We start from the raw sequence: 13,727 nt of genomic DNA on the forward strand, positions 1-13,727 counted from the left end.
ATTTTTTAGAATCAGGACATGAGTACTTGTAGCTTTTTCCTGTGATTAAGTTTCTTTTCACAGAGAAAACTCCAAAACAAAATGAGTCCCTACAAACCAGGTGTGTCCATTTACTGGCCAAATGTGTCTCAGAAAAAGCAACAAAAATAAATGCATGAAAAGGTGCTGTGTTCTGGACAATTTTGGACTAGTGAGCCCTTGGTTCATTTTAGGGCTGGTTACTACATTCCGCATGTTCTTGGTACTCTATCACATCTGAGATACATACTGGCGATGAGAAGGTGTTTGCATAAACTTGCAGCGTGCCACTGGGTTCAGTGCCTGGAGTTTGTTTGGACCTGGACTGACACCACTGTCTCCAAATGTTCTCGCTGCAATTGTTTTGGTCTGCGCCCAAATTTGATTAATTTGTTTGCATCTGCACAAATGAACCGTACCAAGTGGGGAAATGAACCTCCATTTAAAAAGCACCAAAAAACTAATTAGTCTGGGTTAGGAGAAGATGACGCTCATTCACAACATTAACTCTGCTGCACTTTGCATTTTGATAGGATGTCAGATGAGTTTTGTCCTTACAACAAGCTAAACCAAAAACAACAACAAAAAAACCCAAAAGGTATGCATCTCACAGTTTGCAGGTCTTTACGCTGAAAATAAACTGTTTTGCATTGTGGACTAACAGAGACATTACATATTGTGGTGTGGGACTGGGCTGCAGAAATGAAGGGACTGACACAGTGTGTCTGTGCAGAACATTAGCAGTAGTGCTGCTTTGTAAAGTGGCTAAAAATGGTCACAGTTGACTCCTCTGGATCTCCCAAGCTTGCTTTATAGATGTGTGTGTCACACACACACACACACACACACACACACACACACACACACACACACACACACACACACACACACACACACACACACAAACTGCTGGTCAGCTAATAATCTGTATAATCCGTCTATTCATAGTCAGTTTAATCCCAACGAACAACAGCGGTGTAGTGAATTCATTAAAACTATCATATCTAACTGACTCAGATCAAACTGTCTTCACATCAAAAAACTCCAAAACAGCGCAATAAAGAAATTCAGCTCTGTCACAGGGCATTAAAATTAAAGAGAAACATTCATTGGCCTGAAAAACATGAAGCACAAGAAGCTGACATACACAGCAAGGAAAGCAGAAATACAGCCTGCAGGAGGGGAGAGGAAAGCAGAGGAGCATAACTGTCTGAACAGTGCATGGGGAGAAACAAGGCCCACATTCATGCATCTTAACCAGTCCAATCAAAAGAGCCATTAACAAGCCTATGAAACCAATCACATTTGTAAAAGGGCTTCTTCAAAAAAACAAAAAAACCCAATCTGAAATACAATCACTTTGATTTAACAGGATTTGCTGTAACAATCAAAAGATGATGTCAATCTGCCTTTTCTTCTGAAACTCATTTGACAGACTGGTGTAGCACCTGATGAAACTGCCTTGTCAATTAAGCCTCAACCCCAGCAGCAAGACTGAAGTGAGCTCGGTTATTGACATAATGTATAACTCTACAAGATACCTGCGGCATTTTAGCCTCTGGCTCTCGCTTCCCAGCAAGCAGCAGGTGAATACAGAGGGCTCGTGTTCACTATCCTGGCCAAGCTTTGATGTTTTGCACCAAAGACACAAAAGTATATCATAGAATATTTAAATTATATATGTCTCAATGCCGACTCTTTATGGACAGCAAACTGCTATTATTACAGCGATATGGACAAATATCCACGCCAGATTTTCCTTTGGCTTAAGCCCTGCTGGGCTTAAATTATTGCTGACCAAACAATACGACTCAAGCTTAGACTAATACATAAAGACTTAATAAAGAGGTCTTTAGATTAATTGAAAACTGGGTTAATGTACTGCATTAAAAATATTCTACATGCCATTATAGCATCTTCTAAAGGGACTGCCTTTTAGGAATAACAGAGAAGACGTTTGAGAGGTTTTCAGTACTACAAAGGACTATTCAGCCGTGTCATTGTGGTCAACCCACACTGTAAAAGGTGTGAGTCATGCAGGATTTAAAGTCCCCCTGCCCCATTCTGTCTCTCTCACTCACAAGCACACGCACACACACACACACACACACACACAGTGACATTGTGAAGGTCTCTGGCAAAGCAAAACAAGCCATATTTTCAGAGCTTGGCTGTTGTTCTGTATATGACTGCAGGCCTGCAGTAATGTCATTGTGGGCATGGAACTGCAGAGAACAGAGAGTATTAAGGTAATAAGTGGTGGTGATGGTATTTCACTTATATTTGCTTTTCTGAGCATGCGTGTGCACCAAATGAAAGGATAGTTTTTAGTTGTGCCGTGGCATTTCTCCACACTCGTAACCTGTGTTTATAAAATCCTATCTCGATAATGATTTGTTGATAAATATGTGAACGACTGTGTGATGCACATGTTTAGTTTCTCCACCACCGCGTCACTGTGTACAATTATGGCATTGTGCATAGTCTATGCTTGAATGCATCCTCTCCGAGCTCTCACTGTCCACACAAACAGACAGGGCCATTATCTCCCCCTCTGACTGTCCTCTGCACACAAACACACACCACCCCCCGTGATTTAACATGAATTTGCATTTACAATGTTATATGCATATATTGCATGGGAACCTTACTTTACGATGTTTACGATTAACAAAACATTAGTGCTTAAAAAAAAAAAAAAGTCTTCACAGTCCCCATCTGGGCTCGACTTTGACACTGATCCACCCTGAGGCAGTTATAATAGGGAGGGTGACAAAAACAAAATGCTCTCTTTTGATCTCTTTAGGAGATCAAGTAATAAACAGATGGATCCGCAGTTTCCTTAGAGGAATTACATTATACATACACTTGGAGGTGTAAGAAAAACACAAAAACACAAAGCTAAAAAAAATATATCAAGATTTACAAAAACAAAATAAAAACAAACACAAAAATTAGCAAGTTGTCACAGTCTTCCTGCTGTGACAACAAGCATGACCCTTGTTAATCTGTAGCTGCTAACCTCCTCGCTGTCCCAACATGATCTCATGCTTAGCTTCTGACACGTGGACTTTTCTCTGGCACGCTATTCAACTACTGTACCCGTTATCCTTGTGACTGCTGCTGGTCTCCACACTGCTCAAAACATCCCATTGTAAGATGGGGATGTTCTTATTTTTGATTTTAACATTCTATGGAGCGTACTTCTGTGCAATGTCTGAAAAGTAAGACATGCTGTTACTTTAAACTCTGTCTCTGGGTGATCATTTAACTCATGAATATAACTGAAGTCACAGCTCAGTCACTATTTTTAACTTCTGTGTACACTGATTTTTAATCAAATGACGTCAAGGTCATAAAATCCAGCTTCCCTCCCGCTTCCAGGCAAAGCTTTGTCTAGTTGTTAATTACCACTGAATCTGTGAAGCCAATATACTTTCTAATCCTGTCTTCCGTCTGCTAGAGATATTCAACAGTGAATCTGAGTCTATATTCACCAGCTACCTGACACTCCTGCAGACATCATCCACCGTCATTAGTAGTATTGTAATGACAATCTGCGCTCCAAACAGCTCTCATGTATCGACTGCACAGTATATATCAATGAGTGTTTATGTGCATATAGTGCAGCAGAGGTTTTCCAGATTTGTCAAGTTTGAACATGCTATGGTATTAGGTATACAGTGGGGCAAAAAAGTATTTAGTCAGCCACCGATTGTGCAAGTTCCCCCACTTAAAATTTCAGATCTTCTTTAGGCTAATGGACAGCTTTCTCCTGCTTCACAACATTAGTGTCAGAGAGGATTCTTTTGTTGTGAAAGCCTTTGAAAGAAGTCATTAGTTTAGCAATCATTGCCTGATTGTCACTGTTCAGTACATAGCTTTTTGTGTTTACCTGTATGGAGAAGAAATAGAGTTAACCATTCAGTTATTCTCGGTCTTACCATCTTGTAGTTCACTTTTGACATTATGGATGTTTTACTTTTTTTTTTTTTTTTCCAAAATATTGATTAATCTGACCTGTTCAAATCTGATCATTCAGTGGCACAAAAGAGTCAGCTGTGACTTGAAGTCAACAGTAGGTTGTATGGATGGCCATTTCTAGACAATTTCCTGTCACAATGGCACTCAGGGGAACCAAACCTTCTAGAAAGGGATACTAATTACATTTAGAGCAGGAAACCATCAGTCATAGGAAGTGAGCAGGGTCAGTAGACTTTGTGAAGTCTCAAAACAATATTCATTGGCTTTGTTAGTTAATTTTCCCCAAATGTGTCTCCTCCTCATTTACAGTGGGGCAAAAAAGTATTTAGTCAGCCACCGATTGTGCAAGTTCCCCCACCTAAAATGATGACAGAGGTCAGTAATTTGCACCAGAGGTACACTTCAACTGTGAGAGACAGAATGTGAAAAACAAAATCCATGAATTCACATGGTAGGATTTGTAAAGAATTTATTCGTAAATTAGGGTGGAAAATAAGTATTTGGTCACCTCAAACAAGGAAAACCTCTGGCTCTCACAGACCTGTAACGTCTTCTGTAAGAAGCTTTTCTGTCCCCCACTCATTACCTGTATGAATGGCACCTGTTTGAACTCATCATCTGTATAAAAGACACTTGTCCACAGCCTCAAACAGTCAGACTCCAAACTCTGCCATGGCCAAGACCAAAGAGCTTTCGAAGGACACCAGGAAAAGTATTGTAGACCTGCACCAGACTGGGAAGAGTGAATCTACAATAGGCAAGCAGCTTGGTGTGAAAAAAATCAACTGTGGGAGCAATCATCAGAAAATGGAAGACATACAAGACCACTGATAATCTCCCTCGATCTGGGGCTCCACGCAAGATCTCATCCCGTGGGGTCAAAATGATCATGAGAACGGTGAGCAAAGATCCCAGAACCACACGGGGGGACCTGGTGAATGACCTGCAGAGAGCTGGGACCAAAGTAACAAAGGTCACCATCAGTAACACACTACAACGGCAGGGAATCAAATCCCGCAGTGCCAGACGTGTTCCGCTGCTGAAGCCAGTGCATGTCCAGGCCCGTCTGAAGTTTGCCAGAGAGCACATGGATGATACAGCAGAGGATTGGGAGAATGTCATGTGGTCAGATGAAACCAAAGTAGAACTTTTTGGTCTAAACTCAACTCGTCGTGTTTGGAGGAGGAAGAATACTGAGTTGCATCCCAAGAACACCATACCTACTGTGAAGCATGGGGGTGGAAACATCATGCTATGGGGCTGTTTTTCTGCCAAGGGGACAGGACGACTGATCCGTGTTAAGGACAGAATGAATGGGGCCATGTATCGTGAGATTTTGAGCCAAAACCTCCTTCCATCAGTGAGAACTTTGAAGATGAAACGAGGCTGGGTCTTCCAACATGACAATGATCCAAAACACACCGCCCGGGCAACAAAGGAGTGGCTCCGTAAGAAGCATTTGAAAGTCCTGGAGTGACCTAGCCAGTCTCCAGACCTCAACCCCATAGAAAATCTGTGGCGGGAGTTGAAAGTCCGTGTTGCTCGGCGACAGCCCCAAAACATCACTGCTCTCGAGAAGATCTGCATGGAGGAATGGGCCAAAATACCAGCTACTGTGTGTGCAAACCTGGGAAAGACCTATAGTAAACGTTTGACCTCTGTTATTGCCAACAAAGGTTATGTTACAAAGTATTGAGTTGTATTTTTGTTATTGACCAAATACTTATTTTCCACCCTGATTTACGAATAAATTCTTCACAAATCCTACCATGTGGATTCATGGATTTTTTTTTCACATTCTGTCTCTCACAGTTGAAGTGTACCTCTGGTGAAAATTACTGACCTCTGTCATCATTTTAGGTGGGGGAACTTGCACAATCGGTGGCTGACTAAATACTTTTTTGCCCCACTGTAAATGAGGAGGAGACACATTTGGGGAAAATTAACTAACAAAGCCAATGAATATTGTTTTGAGACTTCACAAAGTCTACTGACCCTGCTCACTTCCTATGACTGATGGTTTCCTGCTCTAAATGTAATTAGTATCCCTTTCTAGAAGGTTTGGTTCCCCTGAGTGCCATTGTGACAGGAAATTGTCTAGAAATGGCCATCCATACAACCTACTGTTGACTTCAAGTCACAGCTGACTCTTTTGTGCCACTGAATGATCAGATTTGAACAGGTCAGATTAATCAATATTTTGGAAAAAAAAAAAAAAAAGTAAAACATCCATAATGTCAAAAGTGAACTACAAGATGGTAAGACCGAGAATAACTGAATGGTTAACTCTATTTCTTCTCCATACAGGTAAACACAAAAAGCTATGTACTGAACAGTGACAATCAGGCAATGATTGCTAAACTAATGACTTCTTTCAAAGGCTTTCACAACAAAAGAATCCTCTCTGACACTAATGTTGTGAAGCAGGAGAAAGCTGTCCATTAGCCTAAAGAAGATCTGAAAAGGTGTGAAGTCAACAATAAATGAAGCTTCTAGTTGTTTCAGACTACAGGAGTGAAGCTGAACTCCAGCCCGCAAAGATTCACAGGATCACAGATGTGTAGCTCAGTACAACCATCCCTGCTGTGAGGCTGGGGTGGAAGGAAACGCATGTTTTCACGGCTTGGCACGGCGTGCCTAAAGCCAGTTGGTGGTTAAGCTTTTTCAGTCGCTGACTTATTTTTGCTTTCCTGTTGCATTCATTACATTATTTAAAGATTTCATACTTTCCCAGCAGTGCCGTCAGAAGCACTAATCAGTTGTCGAGCTGTTTAATCACCCATTCTGATTACAAACATCTGCTGTTTGCTGCTGGAAATTTGTATTTGTTTGATCTTTTTTTTTTTTTTTGTTAAATTTTCTCAAATTAAATTTTAACTGCCTGAAGTCTCTCAGGAAAATGGAAATATAATAAAGCTCAGGGGGAGCATAGGACTGCTCAGCTCCCCTAATAAAGATTGAAAAGGGCCATTTTTCTTAATGAATGTTTTTACTGTAGGAACTTAAAATATATATTTGATTTGAAAACAGATGCACTAAAGGATACTAAGGTAGAATTACAACTTTTACTTATGTAAAGGGACTAAATATTTGTTTATCGAGTTTGCAAAATAGTTATCCAACACAAGTTTTTAAATTAAACACAGCATGCTGTGTTTAATTTAAAAACTTGTGTTGGATAACTATTTCTACCCTGTAGATATGCTGATAGGTAGACCATTTAAGGCTTTAAATACAAACGGTGCCACTTTATACTTTATACAACAGCAAGAGCCCCATGTGATGACATGGATTTCATAATATGTCAGTATCTCACTTTTTTTAATCATACTCTCATAGGTTCATACTATGGTAAATCATTCCCTCGTGTTAATTTTAAATGACAGCTAAACATTAACTGTTCAGTTGCAAGGCATCAATCTTTTGTACAGAAAAACCCCATGTTTAAAAAAATAAATAAATACTGGTAATCAAAGGCATGAACATAACAATAACATATTCTTTTGGTATTCTTTTTGCCAAAGAAGCTACATCAAATTACTATTCAAACAGGTGAATGAATGAATATAGTTTCATGTACACAAGCCTTGATAAATATGGCCCTACGGTATATAAGTCAAATTTACATTTTGGTATAAATCCCAAGTGCAGCAGCAGTATGAAAATGAGATCACAATTCAGTCTGTGTGAAACCTGCAGGGTAACACAAATCTAGTTACAAATCTGCAGAGAACAATAAACCAGACAGAGGAGGGCTGAGGAGGAGCTGCAGTCATAGTGAGCTTGAACCACAGCAGTCAGGTCATCAAGCAGCTCCCTGTTTCCATGTGTCAGCAAAAGAAATGAAGTGCAGTGCCATGCAAATGGCCAGGCAACCATAAACACAGACAGCCAGCAAACCAAGCAGGAACCCCAAGCATCAGTCCAAACAGAGTATTTTAAAGGAACACTATTCTGTTATTATTACTATACCATAAATCTACACTTTAATCACATTTTGCATGGATTGCATCTGGGGATGCCGTGATCTGATATTTGGATCACATACCAGTCCAATCCTTACTTGTAAAGCTGGATAGGATATAGGTGATGATGAGCTACATGTTGTTTACTACACTACACAGCGGCAACAGAGCATAGTTAGCTAACAGCAAAGGAAGGCAGTTTGGAGGCCCTTCACATTGGCTACAACAACAGCTTTTCTTTATGTTTGCCGTAGTTTCAATTTAACTGCAACTGTGGTCAATGTGAGCAGGTATGACTAAAAGACAGTGGCGACAAAGAAAAGTCACTGTCATTTGTATCTTAGAGGCAGTACGTGTTTGGAAGCTTTTACCACATTTACAGGAATGTAAGATGTTGTAACCAGCCGTGTTAACAGTTCTTCACTTCATCTGTCTCTGTCAGCTCCACCCTGCATGCAACGTGTGTGTGTGTAACAGTAAATTAAGGTGCACTCAGAATAAAGAAGGACTGCAAAAACTAACATAAATAAGGGCAGTATGGAGTAGCACGTGACTCAGAGCCCAGAAATCAACATTACTGAAGCAGTGAGGGATCATCAAAACAAAAGGCAGCCAACATCAAAAGAAGAGCGTATGAGGGTTCAGGCATTGTTGATGAACAAAGGTGACCATATCAAATATCAACTTTCAAGTTTGTTAGAATTATGCAAACATATACTGCATTTTCATTTATGTTTCTATTATTCACCACAGCCACTTCCCAATTTACCCAGCAAAATATAAAGAGATAAGGAGTGACACAAGACTTTTGCACAGCACCGCATACTAACCTAATCAGCGAACAAAACATCTACAGTGTGAGGAAAAGCTGCATTTAAACCTTGGGAGTAAAACACTGAGTAAAACATCATTGTCCTGTACATGAAAAAAATTAAGTCCATCTGAAGAGAAACTGCGCATATATGATAATAATGATTCCCCATTGAATCAATGAATAGAACTGTTAACAAAAAAATAAAAAATATATCATAATGTCACTATTTTATTATTAATCTATGCTGCTGTTGTTGCATTAAGACACTATAGTAGATCAAATGTTTTGCTTTAGCATAAGATTTCAAAGAAGAGACATCTTTACTGAGACCAGTCATTAAAGACCAGTCCTGTTTCAGGCGTGAGGAAAAAAAAAAAATCAATCTTTCCATCTTGTGAGGACACACACACATGGGGCTCCTGTTTATTACTGATGGTCCTCTCCTACAACCACACACAGTGGCAGACAACAATAACCCTGGACGGCAGCATGTACAGAATCTGTATAGTACACTGACAAAGCTGTGAGGTGATAGCCCTTCTCTTGTTCTTGCTACACACATTAAACAAATGCACACATGTAAGGTGTACACACATCTCTGAGATTGTTTATCTTTAAGACACTGCCCGGAGCCTTTTTGCTCACCACAGTCTTACACAGATAATGAGGAAGCAGTGTCAGTTGCAGAGTGCAAAGGAAAAGATTGGCTGGGAAGAACTAGGGTGTGTTTGCATGTCACAGAGTACTAGTCACTTGTTTCTATTTCTTTGCTGGATCAGATAAAGATGAAGTTTCAGGCCTTTGCGCTTAAAAAACAAGGTCACCAGGATGTGAGAATCTGATACCGGTTTCCCTGACAGCAAAATGTGTGAGAAGGCTTTTGCACAGTGAGTGGATTATACAGGTAAAAATAAACATTATCTCACTGAATCTCACATCAACACATGACAAGCCCATTATTCACCCATTACTCAGTGCAAGCCCTCATTCATGGAGCATCCTTGGACTGTCTGCCCTCTTAAAAAAGATAAGAAAGAGTACTTGGGGGAAGAAGGGTGGAGAATTGTTTAATTTCTTGACTAGTGAGGCGTGTGGTGTATTTAATAGAATAGAATAGAATAGAATTCAACTTTATTGTCATTGCACATGCACAGGTACAGGGCAACGACCCACCCTTTCTCTATTTTTGTTATTACAGTTGGGTTTTTAAAATTATACAGCATATCTGCCCTCATGAGTCAGTAGTGAGTTATTTAACTCGCCTGTAGTAAGAGCAGTAAAGCCAGTCAAGCACATTACAAGGGATTTAGTTGTTAACCCCACTCTGATTAGATAAATACAGCAAGAACAACCGGATTCACCTATGATGAGTAGTTAGAGGGCATGCATGAGCAGTACAGTAAACATCTGGAGGGAGATATTTGTAGCAGTCCCTCTGCTATCTATAATCCCATCTTGCAAACTCATACTCCAAGATCCTGTAATCTACTGGCCTGGTTTGTTTGGACATGACAGCTCATTATCCTGGCCTGCTGCTGTTGCTTAAGAATGCCTGGACTACAGGGGCCTGCATGCTCTGCAGTCGGCTCATGGCTCGGCTGGATCAACATCTGTGGCCAAAATGACACATCATCCTCTCGCTTTGCGGCACCAAATGTTCCGGCTTCCTACGGCAACATGATTGTGTAACGACACGAAACGAGGACGGGACATTGAGGAAAAGACGATATAAACATGGCACACCAGCAGCGTGCTAAGCATTAGCAAGAAATATGGTTTATGTGCTAATGAATGGGCCGCGTCTCCGCTGGCATGTTGTACAGTGGATTTTTTTCACTGATACAAATGGAGCAGACCCTGGAAGCAGCGGCTGCTACTGATGTCGGCCCGTTCAGTTATCATAGCATTTAATAAACCAATAAGCTCGCAAGCCCTTCAACTGACTGCTCGTGAAAACGCTAATGTTTAATTTAAATATAAAACCGTCAAATAAACAAATAAGATTCGTTAACGCTTACCTGCACTCCTTTTCCATAATCGGAGCGGTGTGTTTAGCGTCGCTCCCAAGCCGGTCTGTCGTAAACGTCAAACGTGTGTTACCGGCTAATTAAAATCTTAATAAACCACCGAGGACAAATACGCCGTCCAGCACAGTGCCATCCTCCTGCCGCCGTTCGACCGGGGAGGAAGCGCCGCGTCTCTCGCTCGCTGGTCGCGAGGCAGCGCACGCGGTGAGAGGGGACGTGCGCGTGCGAACCGAATTTAGAGGAGAAAAATATTTCTGGAGGCGTCCACTGAAATAACCATGACAGCCGTGTGATGTAGTCAACGGCTCAGCAGGGATGTGGTATAAACGGATGCATCAATCATTGCAAGTAAATCACACAGAATGGCTGGCGTTCTTAGGCTTCAGGTTGAGCTCGAGGTAAGGCGAACCAATCAAACAGCGGAACGAGGCGAGAGCGACACGCCACGAGCCAATGGCAGGGCCGAATTACGGGATTCCAGTGGAAGGACAACGTATACAACCAATCACCGAGGAGCTTTATTCTGTTAGAAGGCGGGCTCCGCAGGTGTCACAGAGCGGTGTCAGTTAAACGGATTTATCGGTATTTGGCAACGATATTATTCATTATCTGACAAAAAATAAATAAATAAAAATAAAAAACATGTAATTGTTTCAACTAATTTGTGGTAATACTTTTGATTATCTTATAACCGACAGAAGCAGCTACCTGTTACTGGATAGTGAGAGTGCATAATAATAATAAAAATAATAATAATAAGTATAATAAGTATAATGTAAACTGTCAAAACTAAATGTGCTGGAGGTTATAAGTGCTGATGCATCACTCATATGTAAGTAGCATTTAAACTAACCTATTAGTTATTGTATTGACTAGTCTAGTTTGTATTTGAGATGTTAATGATTTGTATGGAGACGTTATTCTGTTAAATAACAACTAGAGAAACATCTAGTTGTTTCTCTAGAAACAACACCTTAACTTTCCTGAGTTTAATGTGAACTTATGTGAACTAATCAATCAAGATGTGATTCAATCAAGATCTGATTAGAGAATGTAAACTCAGTAAAGAAAGGGGGCGATCAAAGTGCAGTTGCTTTTAAGATGAGGTTAGTAATACAGCATTTAAAGCTGGAAAAAAGGAGCCAAGATTAGATCATCTGGGCCAGATCTTTGGCCGAGACTTGCCAGTTTTGAATCACAATAGCCCCATTGAGAATTCTGCTACAGCTTTGCTACCAATGCTGCCAATAAAAACACACGCACATTTCACATCAGAATCAGAATCAGAATCAGAATGGGTTTATTGCCAGATGTTGAGGTTTACAACATTAGGAATTTGCTGCGGTGCTTCAGTGCAGACAATAAGAATTAAAGTGCTATGTAGAAAGAAAGATATGTGCATGAGATATACATGAGATATGTACATGAGAATAAGAATTATGAGTGCTACGTAGAAGATATATACATGAGTGCAGGTGGTGATCAGTGCCAGACATATATACATGAGAGTAAGAATTATGAGTGCTACGTAGAAAGATATATACATGAGTGCAGGTGGTGATCAGTGCCAGACATGAAATGATGCAGTGACACAGCGTAGGGTCATGTGTTAGTGGCGGGGACAGTCATGTGGTTATTGTTCATGTGTCCCACAGCAGAGGGGAAGAAACTGTTCTTATGGCGAGAGGTTCTGGTGCGAATGGACCGGAGCTTCCTGCCTGAGGGGAGCAGGTCAAACAGACTGTGTCCAGGGTGAGAAGGGTCAGCTGAGATCCGAGCTGCACGCCGCAGAGTCCTGGAGGTGTACAGGTCCTGCAGAGATGGGAGTCTGCAGCCAATCACCTTCTCAGCAGAGCGCACAACACGCTGCAGTCTCTGTTTGTCCCTGATAGTGGCTCCAGCGTACCACACGGTGATGGAGGAGGTGAGGATGGACTCGATGATTGCAGTGTAGAATTGCACCATCGTCCGTGTTGGCAGGTTGAATTTCTTCAGCTGCCTCAGGAAGTACATCCTCTGCTGGGCTTTCTTGATGACGGAGGTGATGGTGGGCTCCCACTTCAGGTCCTGGGTGATGGTGGTACCCAGGAAGCGGAATGAGTCCACAGAGGTGATGGGGGTGTCAGTCAGGATGATGGGGGGGAGTGGGGCTGTGTGCTTCCTGAAGTCCACAATAATCTCCACTGTCTTCTGGGCATTCAGCACCAGGTTGTTGTGGCTGCACCAAGACACCAGACGTTCAACCTCCCTCCTGTAGGCAGACTCATCCCCGTCAGAGATGAGCCCAATGACGGTGGTGTCATCTGCGAACTTGATTAGCTTGACAGACTGGTGGGTGGAGGTGCAGCAGTTGGTGTACAGGGAGAAGAGCAGAGGAGAAAGAACACAGCCCTGAGGGGAGCCGGTGCTGATGGTCCGGGAGTCCGAGACATTCTTTCCCAGCCTCACGTGCTGCTTCCTGTCCGTCAGGAAGTCAGTGATCCACCGGCAGATGGGATCAGGCACATTCATCTGGGAAAGCTTGCCTCGGAGATGGTCTGGAAGGATGGTGTTGAAGGCAGAGCTGAAGTCCACAAACAGGATCCTGGCGTAGGTTCCTGGGGAGTCCAGATGCTGCAGGATGAAGTGTAGGGCCATGTTGATGGCGTCGTCTACAGACCTGTTGGCTCTATATGCAAACTGCAGGGGGTCCAGGAGGGGGGCCGTGAGGGTCTTGAGATGGGAGAGAACTAGGCGCTCAAATGACTTCATGACCACAGATGTCAGAGCCACGGGTCTGTAGTCATTTAGTCCAGTGATCCTAGGTTTCTTGGGGACAGGGATTATGGTAGAGGACTTGAAGCAGGCAGGCACATGACATGCCTGCAGTGAGGAGTTGAAGATGCCAGAAAACACTGGGGCCAGCTCGTTTGCACAGTG

General features: G+C 41.9%; 1 protein-coding gene across 2 annotated transcripts in view; it reads right to left on the minus strand.

The window, feature by feature from the left end:
* evi5l (ecotropic viral integration site 5 like) overlaps window positions 1-11,236 on the minus strand; it is a 46,037-nt gene extending 34,801 nt beyond the window's left edge. The window contains exon 1 of one of the 2 annotated variants that reach the window (XM_026170522.1): window positions 10,800-11,236. The gene's annotated coding sequence lies outside the window, so the exon portion shown is untranslated. The remainder of the gene's footprint in view (window positions 1-10,799) is intronic. The other variant, XM_026170524.1, reaches the window with a different exon arrangement.
* Window positions 11,237-13,727: the final 2,491 nt, after the last annotated feature.

This window comes from Astatotilapia calliptera, chromosome 6 (genome assembly GCF_900246225.1).
Source record: "Astatotilapia calliptera chromosome 6, fAstCal1.2, whole genome shotgun sequence".
Lineage (NCBI taxonomy): Eukaryota > Metazoa > Chordata > Actinopteri > Cichliformes > Cichlidae > Astatotilapia > Astatotilapia calliptera.